Source organism: Hypanus sabinus, unplaced genomic scaffold (genome assembly GCF_030144855.1).
Source record: "Hypanus sabinus isolate sHypSab1 unplaced genomic scaffold, sHypSab1.hap1 scaffold_298, whole genome shotgun sequence".
Lineage (NCBI taxonomy): Eukaryota > Metazoa > Chordata > Chondrichthyes > Myliobatiformes > Dasyatidae > Hypanus > Hypanus sabinus.
In genome coordinates this window covers 262,611-268,610 of record NW_026781133.1, presented here as the reverse complement: position 1 = coordinate 268,610, position 6,000 = coordinate 262,611, and the positions used below count along the sequence as shown (strand labels likewise).

The 6,000-nt window shown below is 51.6% G+C and overlaps 1 protein-coding gene across 1 annotated transcript in view; it reads left to right on the top strand.

Annotated features, from left to right (window-relative positions):
• Window positions 1-2,424: 2,424 nt before the first annotated feature.
• The window catches only part of LOC132388325 (NACHT, LRR and PYD domains-containing protein 3-like), a gene marked incomplete at its 3' end in the record, with an annotated part of 61,368 nt that continues 57,792 nt past the window's right edge, over window positions 2,425-6,000 (top strand). Inside the window, exon 1 of the mRNA XM_059960660.1 lies at window positions 2,425-4,296. The remainder of the gene's footprint in view (window positions 4,297-6,000) is intronic.

Sequence of the window (6,000 nt, the reverse complement as noted above, 5' to 3'; positions counted from 1 at the left end):
TTCAGCAGAAATGCGGCTCCCTGCACCTGAACAGGCGAGGGAGGTTTGAGCTGAAACTCTTATCCACGCCGGGCAGTCTTTCTTACACAGAGGGCGGAGCTCAGATCCTCCCTGAACCCGGGCTGGATCAAATCTGCAGCCTGGGACTCGCTGCGTCAAACAGAGAAACTCGGCCCCACTGGTTGCGATGAAAGAAAAAGGAGAGATCCACACGGAAACCCGGACAGAAAGGTTAACGCAGCCTGTTTGTTTTCCTCTTTAGGGTTGCTACATTGACCCCACTCCAGCCTCCTCCCGCTGTCAGACCCGTCCTGAGCCGGTAGGAGTTAGTGTGACCCGGACTGCGGCAGTCCCGCTCTACCCCGGCTCACTCGGCCCTGTCCATCTGTAATGAGTGACCACTCCCGCCTCCTCCCGCTGTCAGACCCGTCCTGAGCCGGTGAGAGTTAGTGTGACCCGGACTGCGGCAGTCCCGCTCTACCCCGGCTCACCCGGCCCTGTCCATCTGTAATGAGTGACCACTCCCGCCTCCTCCCGCTGTCAGACCCGTCCTGAGCCGGTGAGAGTTAGTGTGACCCGGACTGTGGCAGTCCCGCTCTACCCCGGCTCACCCGGCCCTGTCCATCTGTAATGAGTGACCACTCCCGTCTCCTCCCGCTGTCAGACCCGTCCTGAGCCGGTGAGAGTTAGTGTGACCCGGACTGCGGCAGTCCCGCTCTACCCCGGCTCACCCGGCCCTGTCCATCTGTAATGAGTGACCACTCCCGTCTCCTCCCGCTGTCAGACCCGTCCTGAGCCGGTGAGAGTTACTGTGACCCGGACTGTGGCCGTCCCGCTCTACCCCGGCTCACCCGGCCCTGTCCATCTGTAATGAGTGACCACTCCCGCCCCCTCCCGCTGTCAGACCCGTCCTGAGCCGGTGGGAGTTAGTGTGACCCGGACTGCGGCAGTCCCGCTCTACCCCGGCTCACCCGGCCCTGTCCATCTGTAATGAGTGACCACTCCCGCCTCCTCCCGCTGTCAGACCCGTCCTGAGCCGGTGAGAGTCATTGTGACCCGGACTGCGGCAGTCCCGCTCTACCCCGGCTCACCCGGCCCTGTCCATCTGTAATGAGTGACCACTCCCGCCTCCTCCCGCTGTCAGACCCGTCCTGAGCCGGTGAGAGTTAGTGTGACACGGACTGCGGCAGTCCCGCTCTACCCGGCTCACCCGGCCCTGTCCATCTGTAATGAATGACCACTCCCGCCCCCTCCCGCTGTCAGACCCGTCCTGAGCCGGTGAGAGTTAGTGTGACCCGGACTGCGGCAGTCCCGCTCTACCCCGGCTCACCCGGCCCTGTCCATCTGTAATAAACGGCGGGCACATCACAGCCCAGCGGCCTCGGGAGCAGCAGCTCAGACTCAACTCTCAGCCTGGGACTCGCTGTGTTAAATAGAATAACTCTGCCCCACTGGTTACGATGAAAGAAAAAAAGGGGAGATCCACAAGGAAATAAGAATGGTGAACGCAGCCTGTTTGTTTTCCTCTTTAGGGTTGCTACATTGACCCCACTCCCGCCTCCTCCCACTGTCAGACCCGTCCTGAGCCGGTGAGAGTTAGTGTGACCCGGACTGCGGCAGTCCCGTTCCACCCCGGCTCACCCGGCCCTGTCCATCTGTAATGAGTGACCACTCCCACCTCCTCCCGCTGTCAGACCCGTCCTGAGCCGGTGAGAGTTAGTGTGACCCGGCAGTTTTCAGAATTTCTAATTTCAGACAGATACATGTATTGTTCCTGTGTTGACTGAGGGTGTTCTGAACTCTTCTCCTCAATGGCCAGTGGAAGCAAAGCCTTTGATTCTGTTGAAGGCCGAGATTCCTGATAACCAGTGGGTTACAGGGATGGACATGGGGGGATACGGAATGAAATTTCAGATCAGATCAGATCAGCCGTGATTTCATCACCTGCAGTTTCAGTTTTGAGGGATATGTGGTCCAGTTATGCGTACGGTATTCGTATGTTGACTGGAAAAACTCTGACAATTTAAATAATGTAAGCTGGTATAATGACTGCATTCGAAGAGAGATATAATTTTATTTATATGGTGAGCTGAAAACAAGCATTAAATTGATGAATGATTTACCTCCAACGTTGTGCTTTAAGTATGTGCCCCAGCTACGTCAGGGGATTCAATTTATGACCAACTCGGTGAATTGGACAACACGGTGTTGGACCGACAGGCAAGCTCCTGTCCATGACAGAGTTGCCCCTGGCCCTCTATTTTTCTGAGCTCCATGTACCTATCCAGGAATCTCTTAAGTAATCCTATCGTATCCGCCTCCACCACTGTTGCCGGAAAGCTATTCCACGCACTCACCACTCTCTGTGTAAAAAAACTTACCCCTGACATCTCTGTACTGACTTCCAAGCACCTTAAAACAATGCTGTCTCGTTGTAGCCATTTCAGGCCTGGGGAAAAAAAAGCCTCTGACTGTCCACACGATCAATGCCTCTCATCATCTTATCTAGCTCTATCAGGTCACCTCTCATCCTCCATCTCTCCAAGGAGAAAAGGCCGAGTTCACTCAACCGCGCTGCCTGGCGGGCTTTCAGACGTGTTAACGGCTGAGGTAACAATCACGTCATTCCACCCCCATCGTCACTATCAACAGAGTATTTACAAACTACGTTATTTTCATTGATGCGAAGAGATGTCAATCACTGGTTACAGCCAACTGCAGAGGCGGCCCAGCTGAGAGGGTGGTACCAGCTGGGAGACGGGTCTCCCGCTCCGGTTCTGAACTCACTGTCAAAGTGGAACAAACTTCAAACCAAATGTCCCCCTTTTTTATTCATCTCCATTTCCCTCTGAGGGAAGTTGGGGGCGTTTGTGAACCGTCTTCTGCAGCCGGTGTCTGATGTATGTTTGAGAAGCAGGAGGAGACCGCTTGTCCATCGGCTTGCTGCCGGCTCCCCGGAGTGGGAGAGATCCTGCCTGAAGAAGTAGATTCAGTGATCTATTCTGATCATTCTGATTTTCCAGTGATACAGTTTTATCCCTTGCAATCCTTTTGCTCTGATCATGTTGGTGGAATTCTCAATAACTCTCTTCACCTTGCCTATCAGAGGAACTTCATGCCTTCTTTTAGCCGCCCGGATTTCTTTTCTTGCACTTGCTATACTCCTACGCTTGTTATCCTTACCTTTCATTCTGCCAGGCACTTGCAAGCTGGTAGTCGCAAAATTTCGCTTTTGAAGTCATCACACCTTCCAAGTACACTTTCGCCACAAAGCAGCGGCCTGTCTCAATCCACACTTGCCAGATCCATTCTGACACCATCAAAATTGTACTTTCTCCAATTCAGAATCCCAACCCACAGGTCAGGCCGAATCTTCTGTATATTTAGGTGCATATTGGCATCATGGTCACCGGATGCAAAGTGTTGCTTTGCACAAATTTCTGTCCGCTGCCCTGCCTCATTCCTTCATAGCAGATTCAGTATTGCACGCTTACCTTGAGGCTTCTGCGTACTGGTGAAGGAAAAGTTCTTCGACACGTTTCACAAACTCTATCCCACCTGGTCCATTTACAGTATGAGATTCCCAGTCATTATGTGAAAAGTTAAAATCACCAAGTGTAACAACCTTAAGTTTCTTGCAACAATATACGATCTTAAAAATGTGTTCCTCTAAATTCCTGGGACTGTCGGGTTGTCTTTAATATCGCCCCATTGCCGTGGCCATACCTTACTTATTTCTCATTTCCACACAGAATGCTTCATTAGTAGGGTTCTACGGAGCACTGTCGTGACATTTTCTCTGACTGGTAACGCCACCCCTCCTTCATTAATCCTCCCTGCTCTGAAATGCTTTAAATAATTTTATCTCGAAATAGCTGTGCTGGGTGTGGAGTGTTTGAGCTGAAATTCGCCCTGCAGCGGACAGCCGCGTTGACAAGGAGGGTGGAGCCTGAACCTGGCTGGATCAAATTCGCAGCCTGGGATTGGCTGAATAAACCGGAGAAGCTCCGCCAGCGAGTTGGAAAAGTGCAATCGACACGGAAATGCAGACAGAAAATTCTTGCGACCGTGAGGGAGGGTTCACACAGCCTGTGTAATTCTGTCTGTTTTTGCTGCATTTGTCCTAGTCCCCTCTCCTCCCGCTGACTGACCTGTACTGGGCTGGTGAGGAGGCGAGGGATCGGAACTGCGGACGGCTTCATTTACCCCGGATTATCCGGACCTGCCTATCTGTAACGAGCGACATGATCGGCTATCCAGGACCGCGCTGAACTCCGTCCGGTATCAACATCAGAGGTAAACGTTGTCTCCGATTCTGCATATCAGTGACCGTTTACAGCGGGGCTCGGCTGTTGTTCGGAGTGTGAGGGAAAACAAGGGGAGAAGGGAGTTCTGACAAGTTCATTGTTGACCAAATACATTAAAAGAAACGACGTCGTCACCTTCAGTCAGACACATTTTCTAGGGCGGTTTGTACTGAGTCGGTGCAGATGAACCTTGCTCACGGATAATGACATCCAAAATGTCCCACAGGGCAGGGCCGGGTCCCTTCTCCGATTTCTCTCTCTCTCTCTCTCCCTCTCTCTCTCACGCACACGCACACACGCACACGCACGCACACGCACACGCACACACACGCACACGCACACACACACGCACACGCACACACACACACACACACACATCACACACGCACACACACACACACACACACACACACACACACACACACACACACACACACACACAATAAAGTCACCACTCAGAATAACAGAGCGACCGTGAGAGTTTACTGTTTTACAGTCCGTGACGTCGCAGTGGAGAATGCCACAGAGCAATTTATCTAATTAAAGCGCAAAATATGATATTAAAACTACAAATGATGGGAGGTTAGGGTAAAATTAAATGCTGGAATCTCACAAACTCTGGTAGCAATTGTAACAGGTAGTCATTCAGATTTCAGACACTGGGGAACTTTCTTTTCCCTACTATCGGGTGTTTATTGTTGTATTTTCTGTAACAGAAGTGATAAAAATACAATATTAAGCCAGCTTGGTGCAGTTGAAGAGGAGTGTCGAACTGGTCTGTGTGGTTTCAGCAGAGAATCCGTCCTGCGGACGGGCAGCAGCTTGTGCACTGAAAATCGCGCTGTGAGTCTCACAGAACAGCAACCCCAGCCCCTACTGAGTGCGAGCAGAAAGCATCTCTCACCCCGGTAGTGAGATGTGAAATATCCCACGGGGCAGTGACCCGTCACCGATCTCTCTCAAACAAGAGAAATTCAGTAAATGATGGAAATCCGAGAAACAGACACAAAATGCTGGAGGAACTCTGCAGGCCAGGCAGCGTCTATGGAAACGAGTAGAGTCGACGTTCGAGACCCCAGCTAATGTACTTTACATCGCGTCATTGGTTCTATCGCTCTTCCCTGTAGCAGAAAGGGTTAAACTTTCTTCACACTTGAATGACAGTGTTTTGTCGAACCGGTTTGGATTTGATTTCAGCGGAACGGCCGCTCCCTGTTCTATGGAATGTGACGGACAGGCAGCCGCTTGCTCGCAGACCCTGAGCACCGAGTCTCACAGAACAACAAGCCGCACCTTCCAATCATCTGCCCTCTTCCCCATTCCAGTCCAGTCCTGATGAAGGGTCTCGACCCAACCGCCGACTGTTTACACCCATCCATAGATGCTGCCTGACCTGCAGAGTTCCTCCAGCACCCTGTGTGTTGCCATGGTTTCGAGAGATCCCTGTGGGGCGGCGGACGGGGCTATTTGTAAGAAACGACACACAGTATTCTTGCGGAATTAAGGTGAGAATAATTCCACTTCTGATATTTATTTCGGATCTTTATTTTCAGACAACCAGTTGTCTGTGCATTGGATCAGTGATCAGGGAGATATTTTTTAAGCCATTTCTGGCTCTGGTGCCTTTTGTGTTCCAACTGCTTCCTGCTGGCATGATTTACATTTTCCACAGGTTAGGTAAAGATTAAGATCA